This window comes from Bos taurus, chromosome 7, assembly GCF_002263795.3.
Source record: "Bos taurus isolate L1 Dominette 01449 registration number 42190680 breed Hereford chromosome 7, ARS-UCD2.0, whole genome shotgun sequence".
In the NCBI taxonomy this organism is placed as follows: domain Eukaryota; kingdom Metazoa; phylum Chordata; class Mammalia; order Artiodactyla; family Bovidae; genus Bos; species Bos taurus.
This window is the reverse complement of record NC_037334.1, coordinates 104,142,907-104,162,652: the sequence shown is the minus strand read 5'-3', so window position 1 is coordinate 104,162,652 and position 19,746 is coordinate 104,142,907.

Genomic DNA, 19,746 nt, shown 5'->3' with positions numbered 1-19,746 from the left:
TGGTTCAGATACTCATTCTCTATCATCTGGATTCTTGCAATACTCTGCTATGCTTTCTCTGTGAGCTTCTTCTCAAACCCCTTCTTTAAATGCATAAAAAGCTGCACCCTGACCAAAGTGTAGCATTCTGCATTAGAGAGCATACAGGCTCTCTAGTTTTTATCACTCTACCTGCAACACAAGTTTTCTTCTCAATTGAATTAACACTTACTTTGTAGTTCTGTGGATTCAGAGTTATATCTACCCGCACTCTCTCTCACACCCATGATATAAGACTTCACTATCTGGTGTCCTTGACTATCTCTGTTTATCTTTCAGAATCCATCAGAAGCATTGCTTCCTAAGGCATATCTTTCCTAATACTTGCACATGAAATAGGTCTCCTTCTTCTATGTTGCATTCACATGCTCCCTTACTTATCACAAATGCTTGCACACTATTTAAAATGCTTACTCGGTTGCCTCACATTTTAATCAGTCTGTGGAAAGGATTGTGTTTTCTTCACTATACTTCAAAAGAAGAGACTTTTGGACTCTGTGGGAGAATGTGAGGGTGGAATGATTTGAGAGATTAGTATTGACACATGCGCATTACCATATGTAAAAGAGATGACCAGTGAAAGTGCACAAAGCAGGGCACTCAAAGCCTGTGCTCTGGGGCAACCAAGAGGGATGGGGTGGGGAGGGAGGTGGGAAGGGGGTTCAGGACGGGGGGGACACTTGTGCACCTGTGGCTGATTCATGCTGATGTATGGCAAAAACCATCACAGTATTGTAAAGTAACTATCCTCCAATTAAAATAAATTAAGTTTAAAAAGTTCAATATTTTTTGAATGAATAAATGAATGAATGTACAGATAAATTAATTTGGTTGTAAAAATCTCTAAAATGTCTGCTTATTTATATAGCTTTCTTGATTTTGAAGCACATAAAAAGATACTTTTCCACGTAGATCCCTGAACCAAAACCCACTTCATACCTTTCTTTTTCTTGGCAAAAGGAGTTTAATTCAAAAAGCTTATATGTGAAATCAGTTTTGAGCAGTATCTCTTTCCAGCGAACAGTGCAGTGTACTTCTGTGAAGGGCATTTTCAATCACTTTGCTCTCCCCTTAACCCTCACTGCCATCCTTAACCTGAGTAGCTATGAACTTAGAAAGCCGAGTTTTTCTCTCCTTAAAGAGGATTGACCTGCAAGAATCACATATTTTCCCAAGGTTGGAGGTGAACACTTTATTCATCAGGCAATTTAACAGATTCTTTTTTCAAGTTACTTCCAAGTGCCTATCTGCAACAAACGGTCTCAGAAATGAGGTTCAAGATAAACTTCAGTAGTTCACATCTGATTCATCTTCAGTCCTCCTCCTAGGTAAGGATTTATTGACTCGGTGTGTCAGTTCTGGTGCTCTGCCATGCAGACACAAAATGGGATAGGGCAATATATATATTTGTGAAGAATAAAGGGGCAGGAGTGGCCAGAGAGAACCCGTTGACCATCAGCAGGTCTGACACCTGTAAGAGAAGAGGGCAGGGGAAGGTAGAAGACACAGATGGAGTCAGGCTCCCGTGCAGCACAGTGAAAATTTCAGTCAGTCTGATATGAAGTTCTTAAGCCAAAGGCTCCTATTAGAGTACAATCTCCTCACCATAATCGGAAATTGACGGGTAGAAATATGGTCTCAGTGCAGACATGGTGGTAGACTCTCAAGTGGCAGCTGAACTTGTCAGTCTCGTGTGGGTCAGTTCAATTCAGTTGCTCAGTCGTGTCCTACTCTCTGCGACCCCATGGACTGCAGCACCCCAGGCCTCCCTGTCCATCACCAACTCCCAGAGTTTACTCAAACTCCTCCACTGAGTTGGTGATGCCATCCAACCATCTCATCCTCTGTTGTGCCCTTCTCCTCCCACCTTCAGTCTTTCCCAGCATCAGGGTCTTTTCCAATAAGTCAGTTCTTTGCATCAGGAGGCCAAAGTATTGGAGTTTCAGCTTCAGCATCAGTCCTTCCAATGCATATTCAGATTGATTTCCTTTAGGATGGACTGGTTCAGTCTCCTTGCAGTTCAAGGGACTCTCAAGAGTCTTCTCCAACACCTCAGTTCAAAAGCATCAGTATGGTAACCGAGAACTATATTTTCCTGGCTGTCACACTTAGTTCTGAGCAGGTATACAGAATTATGCTGTATGGATAATTAATTTTGACAATTATTAGATTTTTTATGCACCAGGATATGAAAGCTACTTCCAATCATTTAGAGATTTAAGTCATATTGGGTAATAGAGCATTATGTGGAAGAACATCACACTTAGAAAGATTAGAGCCAGCATGCTCCTGCAGTTTTCACTACCACTTTTAACAAAATATGATCTATAAGTGTTTGTCTGAAATATTCCTGTATATATTTAGAGGATTTGGAATAATCTGTCATCATATCTCAGACATCATTTGCTCTTATATTACCATTTACTGCCTTAAATTAAAACAAAACTAACAATTATTCTTGTAAATGACCCCAAATCTCTTATTTATTAAAATCTTTCAATGATAACAGAACTTTTCAATATTTTGACATAACGAAATCCCATGAAATACTTATAAAACTGAAGTAGTGTACACTGCTGGGAAACACTAAAGTAGTAAACAGAGCTTTAAATTTTAGACTCAGAATTGAATTGGACCCCTGGTGCTTCTTTTAAGTAATTGAATATCTCTGAATTTTCTCATTGTATATTAAACAGGAAAAAAAGACAAACTTTATAATATTTTGAAAATCATCTGACATAAATTTGCAAAAAACTTATTGTAGTATTGAGCATATGATCAGTACCCCAAAAAGTGTATGCTTGGTTGTACAAGAATGGTCATCCATCTTATTAAGGAAATTGATTAAAGTTAATTATATAAGATATCTACCTTATAAGATAATGTAGAAGTTAATATATCTAAAAATAGTTAACATTTTAATTTAATAAGCATTTCTAATCTTTTTTCTTAATTGCCTAATGGGGATATTAATAGTGTATAAATTATAGATTGCCATGAGTATTACATATGAAAGTAAATATTAACTAAATTACCCATGTATGTATGTATCTACTAAATGTCTACCAAGTTTATAATCAATAGTATTCAAAAATAATAGCTATGGGCATTTTTATTGTGCTCATTATAATAATTTTCATCTTTTTTTTTCTGTCATTGTCAATGATTTCATCAAATTCCATAAGGGGACACTTTGTATTATGTATTATAGAAAATCTCTATTATGTAGCAAAGGGTAATTAATATTTATATTATGGATGATGCTGGCCCTGAGAAAAAATGAAATTATTAGGAGGAGTTATGAGGGTATATCAGAGAAGGCAATGGCAACCCACTCCAGTACTCTTGCCTGGAAAATCCCATGGACAGAGGAGCCTGGTAGGCTACAGTCCATGGAGTCGCTAGGAGTAGGACACTACTGAGCAACTTCACTTTCACTTTTCACTTTCCTGCATTGGAGAAGGAAATGGCAACCTACTCCAGTGTTCTTGCCTGGAGAATTCCAGGGACGGGGGAGCCTGGCGGGCTTCTGTCTCTGGGGTCGCACAGAATTGGACATGACTGAAGTGACTTAGCAGCAGCAGCAGCATTAGGGTATATAATCATTTTAAACCATGTATTAGAAAGTAACACAGAAGGAAACTGCTTTCCAATTCTTTGGATTATTTTCCCTTTTCATTATTTTTTTTAACATTCTATTAGTTTCAAGTGTATAGCACAGTGATTCAGTTGCCTATATATATATATATATATTCTTTTTTAGATTCTTTTCTCTTATAGGTTACTACACAATATTGAGTATACTACTCTTTGTTCTACAACAAGTCCTTGTTGGTTATCTATTTATATACAGTAGTGTGCGAATTTTAATCCAAACCTCCTAATTTATCACTCCACTCTCTTTCCCCTTTGGTAACAATGCTTATTTTTTCTGTCTGTGAGTCTCTTTATATATATATGTACATATACTGTATCTTCATAATCCATTAATCTGTCATGGAAGTCTATGTGGCTTCCATGTCTTGGTTATTCTAAATAGTGCTGCAATGAACATTGAGGTACACGTATTTTTTCCTAATTATATTTTCCTTCTGATATATATCCAAGAATGGGATTTGCAGGATCATATGGAACTACATTTTTTGGCTTTTAAGTAAGAATGTTCTTTTTTCTCCACAGCCTCTCCAGTATTTATTATCTGTAGACTTTTTGATGATGGCTATTCTTACCAGTGTGAGGTGTTACCTCATTATAATTTTTATTTGCATTTCTGTAATTACTAGTGATGTTGAACGTGTTTCCCAGTGTCTGTTGGTAATCTGTATATCTTCTTTGGAGAAATGTATATTTAGATCTTCTGCCCATTTTTTGATTGGATTGTTTGGTTATATAGTACTAGAAAAGCAGTTTGTATATTTTGGAAATTAATCCCTTGCCATTTGCAAATATTTTCTCCTATACTTTAGATTGCCTTTTTGTTTTGTTTATCGTTTCCTTTCCTGTGCAAAAGCTTTTAAGTTTAATTAGATCCCATTTGTTTATTTTTATTTCCATTTCTGTAGGAGACAGATCCAAAAAGTTGATGCTGTGATTTATGTCAGGGTTCTGCTTATGATTTTCTCTAGGAATATCTGGTCTTACATTTAGGTCTTTAATACATTTTGAGTTTATCTTGTGTATGGTTTTGAGAATGTTTTAATTCTCTCTTTTAATGTTTAATTCACTCCTTCACATGTAGCTGATAAGTTTTCCAGCACCACATTCGAAGAGACTGTCTTCTCTTCATTGTATAGTCTTGCCCCTTTGTCGCAGATTAATTGACCATAAGAGAGTGAGTTTATTTCTGGGTTTTCTATCATGTTCCACTGTTTTGTGTGCCAGTACCATACTGTTTTTAATGACTGTAGCTTTGTTGTACAGTCTGAAGTCAGGGATTCTGATTCCTCCATCTCTGTTTTTCCTTCTCAAAGTAGTCTGGATATTCGGGATCTTGTGTTTCCATAAAAGTTAAAAAAAAATGTTGTATTACTGTGAAAAATACCCTTGGTAAATAGTTTGATAGGGATTGCTTTGAATCTGTAGATTGCCTTGGGTAGTATGTTCATTTTCATAGTATCAATTCTTCCACTCCAAGAACAAGATATGTATTTTTGTTTGTCATGGTATATCTTGTCATCTTCAGTACAGTTTTTGGAGTACATGTCTTTTGCCTTCTTAAGAAGGGTTATTGCTAATTATTTTATTCTTTTTGATGCAATGAAAGATAGGATTATTTCCTGAATTTCTATTTCTGGTCTTTTCTTATCAGTGTATAGGAATGCAAGAGATTTCTGTGTATTATTTGGTATCCTGAAATGTTACTGAAGTTATTAATAAGCTCTAGTAATTTTCTGATAGCATCTTTAGGATTTTCTACATATGTATCATAGCATTTGCAAAAAATGATATCTTTCCTTCTTTTCCAATTTGGATCCCTTTTCATTATATGTAAAGAGAAGTTAAATAAAACAATACAACACAAGTAGAATACAAAAAAAAACATCAAATGGAATTTCAGATGGACCTAAGTGAACTCTTGATATCCTACACTCATTGTTAGTTAGTGTACTGTCATTTTTCCTTTATTTCACAAGAAATAATAGCATGAGGAAAAATATGTTTAAACTGCATTGAGAGAATGAAATAAATTATTAATTTGAGGTAGCTTAAGAGATAGTAATGAAGTCCTAATGAAAAGAATGTAAAAGTCCCTAATGTTCTTTAAAAAGGCACAACCCCCATGCACATTTGATATAATTACTGCTATTTTTTATATATTATAGAAATAGTTCACTTGTAGTACAGCTCATAAGTAAGAAGGCATATAATCTAAAGTTGTATTCAAATGTTCTCTTTCTTGACATCTTGATCTCTTATTTGTGATAGTAATAGAGTGATGAGACAGAGGAAAATCCTGGTATTCTGAAATGCTCTGAGTAAAAACATTTCAGTGCAAAGGAAAAGTCTGTAAGATCTGCTTCACTCACAATTTTTGCCTCTTGAAAGTTAGTTTGCTCTTATCTAATTGTAATGGAAGAGAAACAACAAAGGCATTTTTTTATGAGTTTAGGATCACAGAATGTAGTATAAGGGATGTGCATAGTGTGTGTGGATTCAACATTTTATTTACTGTTACAATTTTTAATAAACTGTTGCATTCATTTCTTTTGACTGTGCTGGGTCTTTATTACTGCATGAGCTTTTCTTGAGTTGTAGCGAGTAGGAGCTACCCTCCTGGGTGGTACACAGCTTTCTCATTGTGGAGGCCTCTCTTTTGTGGAGCACAGATGCCAGGACACTCAGTCCTCAGGAGCCGTGGTGTGTGAGTTCAGTAGCTGTGGCTCCTGGGCTCTAGAGCACAGGCTCAGTCCTTGGGGCACACAGGCTTGGTTGTCCCACACCACGTGGATCTTCCCAGATCAGGGATGGAAACCGTGTCTCCAGCACAGGAAAGTGTATTCTTTACCAGTGAGCCCCCAGGGAAGTCCTGCTATTATAATTAAAGTCAAAATATTTTCTCAAGATCAGTTGTTCTTAACAATGATACTTATGCGTTTTCATGAGATGGCAATAAACTAACTCAGTTCTTCAGGCCAAGTACAAGAATCATTTAGCAGTGAAGATACAGTTTTATCTTATGTTATTGTAAAAACTATACACATCAAGGAATTTGTTTCTTCTATTAACTAAAGACTTGTGTTTTTCTGCTTCCACTAGATAGAATCCTAGAGTTCTCTATTTTCTTTTTGCTTTCTCACCTAGGTTATGGGTGCCATGAGCTTCGTTTTCTGAATGTTGAGCTTTAAGCCAACTTTTTCACTCTCCACTTTCACTTTCATCAAGAGGCTTTTTAGTTCCTCTTCACTTTCTGCCATAAGGGTGGTGTCATCTGCATATCTGAAGTTATTGATATTTCTCCCGGCAATCTTGATTCCAGCTTGTGTTTCTTCCAGTCCAGCATTTCTCATAATGTACTCTGCATATAAGTTAAATAAGCAGGGTGACAATATACAGCCTTGACTGGAAAAGGTCAGTTTTCATTCCAATCCCAAAGAAAGGCAATGCCAAAGAATGTTCAAACTACCGCACAACTGCACTCATCTCACATGCTAGTAAAGTAATGCTCAAAATCCTCCAAGCCAGGCTTCAGCAATACATGAACCATGAACTTCCTGATGTTCAAGTTGGTTTTAGATAAGGCAGAGGAACCAGATATCAAATTGCCAACATCTGCTGGATCATCAAAAAAGCAAGAGAGTTTCAGAAAAACATCTATTTCTACTTTTTTTTTTTTTGACTATGCCAAAGCCTTTGACTGTGTGGATCACAATACACTGTGGAAAATTCTGAAAGAGATGGGAATACCAGACCACCTGACCTGCCTCTTGAGAAATCTGTATGCAGGTCAGGAAGCAACAGTTAGAACTGGACATGGGACAACAGACTGGTTCCATTGTATGTGTATATATATATATACATATATATACATATATATATATATATGTATATATACTCCATATATTTTTTATTCATTCATATGTCAATGAACACTTAGGTGTCTTCCATATCTTGGCTACTGTAAATAATGCTGCTGTGAACACTGGGGTGCACAATCTTATCTTTTAGAATTAGTGTTTTTGGTTTCTTTGGCTATATAACCATAAGGCTAATTGCTAGATTAAATAGCAGTTATATTTTTAGATTTTGAGGAGGCTATATCTTGTATTATACAGTGACTGAAACAATCTGCCATCCCAACAACAGTGTACTAGTGTTCCCTTTTTTTCCCATAGTCTAGGCAACATTTGTTAGTTGTAAACTTTCTCATAGCATTTTGAAAGGTGTGAGGTGCTATCTCATTGTGGTTTTGGTTTGCATTGCTCTAATGATAAGCAATGTTGAGCATTTGTTCATGTGCCTCCTGACCATCTGCATATCTACTTTGGAAACACGACTATTTAGGTTTCCTGCCCCTTTTTATTAGGTCCTTTATATATATACACACACATACATACAGAGAGAGAGAGAGAGAGTTGAATGATCTGTTTATAAGTTTTAAATATTAACTTTTATCACTCATATCTTTTGCAAATATTTTCTCCCAGTCTGTAGATTGTACTTTGTTTTTGTTGATGGTTCCCTTTGCTTTGAAAAAGTTTTTATGTTTAATTAGGCTGCATTGTTCATTATTTCCTTTTATAATTTTTGTCTTAAGCAGACTAAAACAATATTAGTATGATTTATGTCATAGTGCACATCCCATGTCTTCTAGGAGTTTCATAGTTTCTGGTCTAATGTTTCCATTTCTAATCCACTTTGAATCATTTTTTTTAAATACATTTGTGAAAGTGAAGTCGCTCAGTCATGTCTGACCCTTTGTGACCCTATGGACTGTAGCCTACAGGCTCCTCTGTGCATGGGATTCTCCAGGCAAGAATACTGGAGTGGGTTGCCATTTCCTTCTCCAGGGGATCTTCCCGACCCAGGGATCGAACCCCAGTCTCCCACACTGCAGGCAGATCTTTACTGTCCGAGCCACCAGGGAAGCCCTGTATTTGTGAGGAAGTATTCTAATCTCACTCTTCTACTCGTACCAGTCCAGCCTTCCAAGCAGCACCACTTATTGAAGAGAATTTTCTGCTTTGCAAATTCTCGCCTCCTTTGTCATAGATTGACCACAGTGTGGTGGATTTATTTCTGGGTTATCTATTCTGTTTCACTGATCTCTACATTTGTTTTTTGTTCTAGTACCATTCTGTTTTGGTTACTGTAGCTTTCTTTACAGACTGAAGTCAGGGAGCTTGATACTTTAAGCTTTGTTCTTCGTTCACAAGATTGCTTTGACCGTTCAAGGTATTTTGTAGCTCCGTATAAAGTTTAGGATTGTTGGCTCTAATTTGTGAAAAAAAAAAAAAATGTCATGGGTATTTTGATAGAGTTTCAACTGAATCTGTGAATCACTTTGGGTAGTATGGACATGTTGACACTATTAATTCTTCCAATCTCAGATCATGGAATATCTTTCCATTTCTTTGCCATATTCTCAGTATCTTTCATCACTGTTTTATAGTTCTCAGATTATAGATCTTCACCTCCTTGATACAGTTTATTCCTGGTATCTTATTCTACTTCATGTGATTGTAAATGAAACAGTTTTCTTTCTGATAGTTCAATATTAATGTATGAAAATGGAAAATATACCTATATGTTAATCTTGTATCCTGCAGCCTAATTCATGCATTAATTCTAATAGCTTTTGGCGGACACTGTTGGATTTTTTTTTTTTTTTTTACATATAATACTATGTCATTTGCCAACAGTGACAGTTTTACCTGTTCCCTTCCAATTTGAATGGCTTTTGTTTCTTTTCCTTGTCTGATTCCTATGGTTAGTTGTTCCAAGGCTATCTTAAATAGAAGTGGTGAGAGGGTCATCTTTGTCTTGTTCCTGATTTTAGAGGAAAACTTCTCTGTTTATCACCATTAAGCATGATATTAGCTATTAGTTGTGGACTTGTCACACATGGACAAGGAGATGGCAAGAGTGAACATCGACATTTTAGGAATCAGGGAACTAAAATGTACTGGAATGGGAGAACTCAATTCAGATGACAATTATATCTACTATTGTGAGCAAGAATCCCTTAGAAGAAATGGAGCAGCCCTCATAGTCAGCAAAAGAGTTCAAAATGCAGTACTTGGGTGCAATCTCAAAAACAACAGAATGATCTCTGTTCATTTCCAAGGCAAACCATTCAATATCACAGTAATCCAAGTCTATGCCCCAACCAGTAATGCAGAAAAAGCTAATGTTAAACAGTTCTATGAAGACCTACAAGACCTTCTAGAGCTAACACCTAAAAAATATGTCCTTTTCATCATAGGGGACTGGAATGCAAGAGTAGGAAGTCACGAGATACCTAGAATAACAGGCAAATTTGGTGTTGGAGTACAAAATGAAGCAGGGCAAAGGCTAACAGAGTTTTGCCAAGAGAACACATTGGTCATAGCAAACATCCTTTTCCAACAACACAAGAGGAGACTCTACACATGGACATCACTAGATGGTCAATACTGAAATCAGATTGATTATATTCTTTGCAGGAAAATATAGAGAAGCTCTATACAATCAGCAAAAACAAGACCAGGAGCTGACTGTGGCTCACATCATGAACTCCTTACTGCCAAATACAGACTTAAATTGAAGAAAGTGGGGAAAACCACTAGACCATTCAGGTATGACCTAAATGAAATCCCTTATGATTATGGCTCAGACGGTAAAGTGTCTGCCTGCAGTGCAGGAGACCCGGGTTTCATCACTGGGTTGGGAAGAAACCCTGGAGAAGGAAATGGCAACCCACTCCAGTACTCTTGCCTGGAAAATTCCATGGACTGAGGAGCCTAGTAGGCTATAGTCCACGGGGTCACAAGGAGTTGGACACGACTAAGCGTCTGCACTTTCACGTTATGATTATACAGTGGAAATGACAAATAGATTTAAGGGATTAGATCTGATAGACAGAATACCTAAAGAAATATGGGCAGAAGTTCATGGCATTGTACAGGACACAGTGATCAAGAACATACCCAAGAAAAAGAAATGCAAAAAGGCAAAATGGCTGTCTGAGGAGGCCTTATGAATAGCTGAGAAAAGAAGAGAAGCTAAAGGCAAAGATGAAAAGGAAGGATATACCAATTTGAATGCAGAGTTCCAAAAGAATAGCAAGGAGAGATAAGAAAGCCTTCCTCAGTGAACAATGCAAATAAACAGAGGAAAACAATAGAATGGGAAAGGCTACATATCTTTTCAAGAAAATTAGAGATAGCAAGGGAACATTTCATGCAAAGATGGGCACAATAAATGACAGAAATTGTATAGACCAAACAGAAGGAGAAGATATTAAAAAGAGGTGACAAGAATACACAAAGAACTATACAAAAACGATCTTCATGACCCAGATAATCACGATGGTGTGGTCAGTAGCCTAGAGCCAGACATCCTGGAAAGAAAAGTTAAGTTGAGCTTAGGAAGCATCACTACAAAAAAAGCTAGTGGAGGATATGGAATTCCAGTTAAGCTATTTCAAATCCTAAGAGATGATGCTGTGAAAATGCTGCACTCAATATGCCAGCAAATTTGGAAAACTCAGCAATAGCTACAGGACTGGAAAAGGTCAGTTTTCATTCCAACCCCAAAGAAAGGCAATGCCAAAGAATGCTCAAACTACTGCACAATTGCACTCATTTCAGACGCTAGCAAAGTAATGCTCAAAATTTTCCAAGTCAGGCTTCAACAGTACATGAATTGTGAACTTCCAGATGTTCAAGCTGCATTTAGAAAAGGCAGAGGGACCAGAGATCAAATTGCTAACACCGATTGGGTCATCAAAAAAGTAAGAGAATACCAGAAAAACATCTGCTTTATTGATTACAGCATGACTTTCACTGTGTTCAGTTCAGTTCAGTTCAGTTCAGTCACTCAGTCATGTCTGACTCTTTGTGACCCCATGAATTGCAGCACGCCAGGCCTCCCTGTCCATCATCATCTCCCAAGTTCACTCAAACTCACGTCCATCCAGTAGGTGATGCCATCCAGCCATCTCATCCTCTGTCATCCCCTCTTCCTCCTGCCCCAATCCCTCCCAGTATCAGAGTCTTTTCCAATGAGTCAACTCTTCGCATGAGGTGGCCAAAGTACTGGAGTTTCAGCTTTAGCATCATTCCTTCCAAAGAAATCCCAGGGCTGATCTCCTTCAGAATGGACTGGTTGGATCTCCTTGCAGTCCAAGGAACTCTCAAGAGTCTTCTCCAACACCACAGTTGAAAAGCATCAATTCTTTGGCACTCAGCTTTCTTCACAGTCCAACTTTCACATCCATACATGACCACTGGGAAAAACCATAGCCTTGACTAGACGGACCTTTGTTGGCAAAGTAATGTCTCTACTTTTCAATATGCTATCTAGGTTGGTCATAACTTTTCTTCCAAGGAGTAAGTGTCTTTTAATTTCATGGCTGCAGTCACCATCTGCAGTGATTTTGGAGCCCCCAAAAATAAAGTCTGGCACTGTTTCCCCTATTTCCCATCTATTTCCCATGAAGTGTTGGGACCAGATGCCATGATCTTAGTTTTCTGAATGTTTAGCTTTAAGCCAGCTTTTTCACTCTCCACTTTCACTTCCATCAAGAGGATTTTTAGTTCCTCTTCACTTTCTGCCATAAGGGTGGTGTCATCTGCATATCTGAGGTTATTGACATTTCTCCCGGAAATCTTGATTCCAGCTTGTGCTTCTTCCAGCCCAGCATTTCTCATGATGTACTCTGCATATAAGTTAAATAAGTAGAGTGACAATATACAGCCTTGACGTACTCCTTTTCCTATTTGGAATCAGTCTGTTGTTCCATGTCCAGTTCTAACTGTTGCTTCCTGACCTGCATATAGGTTTCTTAAGAGGCAGGTCAGGTGTTCTGGTATTTCCATCTCTTTCAGAATTTTCCACAATTTATTGTGATCCACACAGTCAAAGGTTTTGGCATAGTCAATAAAGCAGAAAGAGATGTTTTTCTGGAACTCTCTTGCTTTTTCTATGATCCAGCGGATGTTGGCAATTTGATCTCTGGTTCCTCTGCCTTTTCTAAAACCAGCTTGAACATCTGGAAGTTCACAGTTCACGTATTGCTGAAGCCTGGCTTGGAGAATTTTGAGCATCACTTTACTAGCGTGTGAAATGAGTGCAATTGTGTGGCAGTTTGAGCATTCCTTGGCATTGCTTTTCTTTGGGATTGGAATGAAAATTGACCTTTTCCAGTCCTGTGGCCACTGCTGCATTTTCCAAATCTGCTGGCATGTTGACTGCAGCACTTTCACAGCATCATCTCTTAGGATTTGAAATAGCTCAACTGGAATTCCATCACCTCCACTAGCTTTGTTCGTAGTGATGCTTCCTAAGGCCCACTTGACTTCACATTCCAGGATGTCTGGCTCTAGGTGAGTGATCATACCATCATGATTATCTTGGTTGTGAAGATATTTTTTGTACAGTTCTGTGTATTCTTGCCACCTCTTCTTATTCAATGTTAGATTTTATTAAATCCTTTTTGTTTATCTATTAAGATGATAATTTTTAAAAATAAATTGTTATTTCTTATCATTTAGTGTGTGTGTGTGTGTGTGTTTTTTTTTTTTTTTTTTTAATTTTCTCTCTTTTCTCCTTAATGAACCTAGCTTAAGTCTAGCAATTTTGTTCATCTTTTCATAAAATCAGCTTTGGGTTTCATTGACCTTTTCTATTTTTTTGGCCTGTATCATTTATTTACACTCTGATTATTATTTCTCCTGCTGACTTTTGTCTTTCATTTGCTTTTTGTAATTCCTTTAGATGAAAGGTTAGGTAATTTGTTTGAGAGTTTTATTTTCGAGTTATGCTTGTATTACATCAGCTCCCTCTTGGAACTGCTTTTTCTACATCTCACAGACATTGGAAAGTTTGTATTTTCATTAGTCCTGAAGTATTTTGTTAATTCCTCTTTGAATTCTTTTATTTACCCAGTGATTTTCTTCTTGGTAGCATGTTTTTTGGTGTCCATGCATTTGTGTTTTACCCATTTTTCTTCCCATAATTGATTTGTAGTGACATATTATTGTGGCCTCATAAGTGTTTTATAAAATTTCTATCTTCTTAAATTATATTAGATTTGTTTTCTGGCCTAGAATGTGATCTTTCCTGGAGAATGTGCCATGTGAACTTGAAAAGAATGTTTATTTTGCTGTTTTTCAAAAGAAATTCCATGGACAGAATAGCCTAGCAGACTGCAATCCATGGTGTTGCAATGAGCTGATAAACTGAGCTACTGAGCACACACACACTTGTTGTCCAGACATCTATTAAGTCCAACAAGTTCATTGTGTCCTTTAAGAGCACTACAGCTTTACTGATACTCTGTTTGTATATTCTGGCCATTGAAGTAAGTGGGGTGGTCAAGTCATCTGCTGTTACTGTATAGCTGTCAGTCTCTCCATTTATATTGTTAGTATTTTCTTTATATATTTTGGTTCAGTTTAGTTCAGTCACTCAGTTGTGTCTGACTGTTTGTGACCCCATGGACTGCAGCATTCCAGGCATCCCTGTCCATCCCCAATTCCTGGAGCTTGCTCAAACTCATGTCCATAAGTCAATCATGCCATCCAACCATCTCATCCTCTGTCATCCCCCTCTCCTCCTGCCTTCAATCTTTCTCAGCATCAGAGTCTTTTCCAGTGAGTCAGTTCTTCACATCAGGTGGCCAAAGTATTGGAGTTGCTTCAGCATCAGTCCTTCCAATGAATATTCAGGGCTGATTTCCTTCAGGATGGACTGGTTTGATCTCCTTGCAGTCCAGGGGACTCTCAAGAGTCTTCTCCAACACCCCAGTTCAAAACATCAAGTCTTCAGTGCTCAGCTTTCTTTATGGTCCAAATCAACATTCGTACGTAACTACTGGAAAAACTAAAGCTCTGACTAGATGGACCTTTGTCAGTTTATATATTTAGGTGCTCCTTTATTGGATATATGTATGTTAACAGATATGTTTTCTGATATGAGTTCTGCTACAGCCATCTTGCTTCCATTTGCCTGAAATATCTTTTTCCATCCCCTCACTTTCAGTCTGAGTGTGTCTAGCTTATGAGTCTCTTGTGGGCAGAATATTTGAGTCATATTTTTATGTAATCAGCCACCAATGTATTTTTATTGGAACATTTCACCTATTGACACTTAAAGTAATTATTGATTGGTTTGTACTTAATGCCATTTTATTTCTTTTTGTCCAATTTTTTTCTTGTTCTTTCCTGTTCTTCCCCCACACATGCACACTACCCCTTTTAGTTTCTTTGCTGTAGTTTGATAATTTTATTTAGTACCATACACTTGCTCTTTCTCTGTTTTGTAGTTTTTGTTCTTTCTCTGTTTGTGGTTTTTGACTTGTGTTTAGCATGGGGATTGTATCATTTTATCTATAGCTGTATCTATTTATTTTAAATTAATTGTCGTTTAAGTTCAGACATGTTCTAAAAGAGTATAGTTTTGCTCCCTTTCCCCACACTTTGTGTTTTTGATGTCATATTTTTTTTTTTGATGTCATATTTTAATCTTCATGTTTATCCCTTTCTTGATTACAATTTTTTTTCTTTTAATATAAATCTTACCTTATTCAAGTTGTTGATCTCCAGTCTTTACTACATACTTGTCATTAGTAGTGGTATTTACCTTTTCTATGGATGCTTAAATTTTGCTCTAGCCTTTTATTTTCTACTTTGAGAAGACCCTTTAACATTTTGGGTGGATCTGTTTAGCATTGATGAATGTTTTTAGCTTTTCCTAGTTTGAAATGCTCTTTGTCTCTCTTTTGCTTCTAAATAATGATCTTGCTGGGTAGAAAACCCTAATTTGCAGGTTTTTTCTCTTTTAGCACTCTAAATATATCATGTCACTCTCTTATCATCTGTAAAGTGTTTATAAGAAAATCAGATGATAACCTTATGGGGATTCCTTTGTATATGGATTTTTTTATCTCTGCTTTTAGAATTCTCTGTCTTTCACATTTCCCATTTTCAGTACAATATGTCTTGATATGGATCTATTTGGTTCATCTTGTTTGGGATACTGTACTTATATCTCTTTCTACTTCAAGACTGAGATATTTCAACTGAAATTTCATTAAATATATTTTCAATCCCTTCCCTCTCTCTTATCTCCTTCGGAGACCCCTGCAATGGCAATATTGATATGCTTGACATTATCCCAAATATCCTTTATAGTATTATTATTTTTAAAAAATTTTCTTTTATTTTTGCTATTCTGATTGAGTGATTTCCATTATTCTATCTTCCATGTCATTTATGCAGTCCTCTGTATGACCTGGTCCGTTGTTCATTTCTCCAATTTGTTTTTTATTTCAAAGACCAGTTCTGACTGGTCTTTTTAAATTTTTTATATTTTCTAGCTTCTCATTAAAATTTTCATTGTGTTCATCTATTCTTTCCCCTAATTCAGTTAGCATTCTTACTAATAATGCTTTGACTTCTTTACCTAGTAAAATGCTTTTTCTATTTAGTGAAATAAATAGTGAAATTTCTATTTCACTATTTGTTCTTTAAAGGGTTTTCTCTTGCTCTTCAATTGAGACACATTCTTCTGTCTTCTCATGTTGCTCATCTTTTTTTCCTATCTTTATAAAATTAGGTGAAACAGTTACCTATGACAGTCTAGAAGAAGCACCCTTAAATTGGAGCATCCCACATTGTCTGTGTGCCCAGAGGCTCTAGTGAGAGAGCTGGATTTAATATGAACACAAGTCCTGTCTTCTCTCAGTGTTTTTTGGCATCTATCACCTTGGTAGGAGGTGGTGCTAGAGGTGGAGGGAATAGGTTTGGAGCCAGGTTGGAGGCAGGGCTTCCCCCACGCCCAGTGGCCATAATTACCCTGTCAGGAGCAGTGTCTTCTCAAACTGCTCAAGCAAAAGCCTTAAGGGTAAGATCTCAGCTGACTCAGTTCTCTTTAAATGTGTGCTCCTCATTATTCTGCTCCTAGGATCCTCAGCCTCAGAGGGGAGCAACGCTGGAGTAACAGTGGCTGGCTTGGGTATTCAGTGAAGGTCTGCACATAGGGTATGGTGGTCTGATCATGGTCAGAGACCTGGTCTGCCTCTGAGATACAAAGCAATCACTAGGAATGGCTTCTCTATTCCTGCTCAGATACCCCTTGGGTATGAGCTGCTACAGCATCTCACGGTCAAGCTTTGTCCTGGGTCATGGTAGTCCTGACTACTGTGTGGAGCTGAGATGAGAAGTAAGTGGTTCAGGACTGTTTGCTTGACTCAAGCTGAGGTGTGCATGGAGATAATTTGTGGGTTCTGTCTGGACAGCAAGCAGTCAGACAACCATATGATTTCATTCCACCCTTTTACCCTGATTCAGGATCAAGCAAACATTTGTGTGTTCCTCATAAGCCTAGTCCACATTTTCTACAGCCTTTCTATTAGCCCCAGTAGCCCTCCACCCAGCCAAAGGGGCTCATCTTCCCATTAGACCCCAGAGCTGAGCTACCTAATCTTTGGCTTGAACAGCTCACTCCCCAAGGTGGTTCTCCCCTCATGTAATCCCCCCTTTCCTCTGAGACCTCTCCCAGGGCACATGTCCTGACCTGATCACTTATTTTCCCTTCCACCTCAATTTCCATGTATCTGACTTACAGCCTTGGTGGTACTGAGTCTTTCTGCTTGTCTCCACTTAGTTTTTAGTGAAAATTGACCCACAGGTGGATATATATTTTGGCATCTTTGTTGGGGGATATGAGTTTGTGTCCTACTCTGCCATCTTGATTTGAGTCTGTCATGTAAGTCTTAATATTTACCCACAGTAATCTTGTTTGAGACTTACTGTCATAACTTCTAGTTAAGGTTATCTAAGAAAAATGGAGTCATTTTTATCTTCCAGCTCCAGTTATTAATTTAAGGTAATTGCCTTTGAACTAAATTTCATAATTTATGTGGAAATTGACAAAAAAAAAAAAAAACAAAACACATTAGGCACATTGTAACTCAGCTCATTCCTCTGCAACATATTCCAGAAGACTGAAATAAAAATATAAACAGCCTACTTTTCTTTTTTTCTATTTTTTTTTTTTAACTGGAAATTCTAGGGAAGAATCCAGTCCCAAACCCTTTAAGGATGCTGGGATAATTTAAATCCATTGTAGAACTGAAGTGCCTGCTTCCTACCCACCTTGGTAAAAGTAAAAGGTAAAGTGAAATCGCTCAGTTGTGTCCGACTCTTTGTGATCCCATGGACCGTAGCCTTGTAGCCTATCAGGCTCCTCTGTCCATGGGATTTTCCAGGCAAGAGTGCTGGAGTGGATTGCCATTGCCTTCTCCGGGGGATCTTCTCAACCCAGGGATAGAACCCGGATCTCCCACATTGCAGGCAGGCGCTTTACCGTCTGAGCCACCAGGGAAGCCCAATCTTAACTCCTAGAGTCTTGTCTCTGGTTCCTCCATGTAACATTTCAGAGTCAGCAGCAATACGTTGCATCTGCTTATATTTGGAATTTATGTGACTTTACCTTCTGCCACATCTCAGTTTTTTTCTGGAGAAAGTTCTGTGCTTTTAAGGACTCATGTGACTACATTGGGCCAAATTGTATAATACATGGTAATCTCCTATTTTAAGATCCATAAATTTAATTATTCTGGTAAGTCCCTTTTACCATGTTAGTAACCTATCACAGGCTTCAGAGACTTTAAAGTAGCTATCTTTAGGCAGACATAATTCTGTTTACCACCCTCTGGAATAAAAATTATTTAAAATATTTGGTTTACTGTATTTCCATACATTTGCATTTGTTGTTAAAACTATCGGAGTCCAACTTGCATCAACTTGTTCAGCATTTTTTAACACTCGATATTGTATTGTTTTGTTTTGTTTGCAATTTTTGACTTCAGCAATGGAGATTATTGTACTTTTGGGTTTATTCTGTCCAGGGTCTAGAAGAGCATAAAACTGTTTTCAATCATGGTAGTGCAGTGTTTTCTCAAATTACTGTCTCTTCCTCTCAAAATCATATTTACAAATGAGAATCTTAAGCTTCGGTTGTTTTCAGAGTTGTCATATTTCCTTCTGGTTGTAATAGCAGTCAGATCCCATTTCCTTCTTCCTTCTATTTAGGTGAATAGGAAACAAAAATATTTTGCCTAATTCTGAACGTCCCTTCTCACTGCTAGTTATATATATATATATATATATATAAATGGCACTTAGTATAGCCCAGCACCGCGTCTGACATTAGAGACGCATAGTTCCAAAGATACAATGGCCACATTTATGTTGCCTAAACAGTGAGAAGTTAAGATCCGTATATTCCTTTTGTTACTTTAAGAGCTAGACATTACTGTGAATATATCAGAAAGTAATGTGTGAAAATTCATTTCTGTTACTAACTTCTTGCACAATTTTGCTACTTGCAAGCTGTCTCAGATGATAACTTTGCTTCCATCTAATCATGAACAAATTTTGAGAGGGAATAAACTATGCTGTCTGTAAATTCTTCTAGCACCCTTGGATGGAATCTTTTGTGAATTAAATATTGCTTCATACTTTATGAATATTTAATTGAAATAGTTATTTTCAGTTTAACTTTGGAAGAACTTTGAATTCATTGGCATATGTGTGTTTGAAAAATGTGAGGTTATTACTAGTGAAATTTTTACAAGGGCATTCTTTAATTCCAAATTTTGAATTAAAATCACTCTTAGAATTAAATTAAATTTTAATTAAAAGCACTCCTAGAACCACCATTAAGAAAAATTATGTCATGAAGAGTTGACATGACTTGGAGACTGAACAACAACATGTTGCATTCATTGAGCATGGACTGTTTTACATGTATCAGATCATCTTGCCCCATGTCAACCATGGAGTGAGAAGACAGCATATTGTAAAGTGTTGCTTTTCCAAGTCTAATGTGCAGAGGAATTACCTGGGGATCTGTTTAAAATGTAGATTATGGATCAATAGGTCTGGAGTCTAGACAGCTTGCATGTCCAACAAGCTCCCCAGTCATGTTAATTTTGTTTCTCCAGAGACCCTACCTTGAAGAGCAAAGCTGTGAATAAACCCATGAAACACAGAGTCTGGA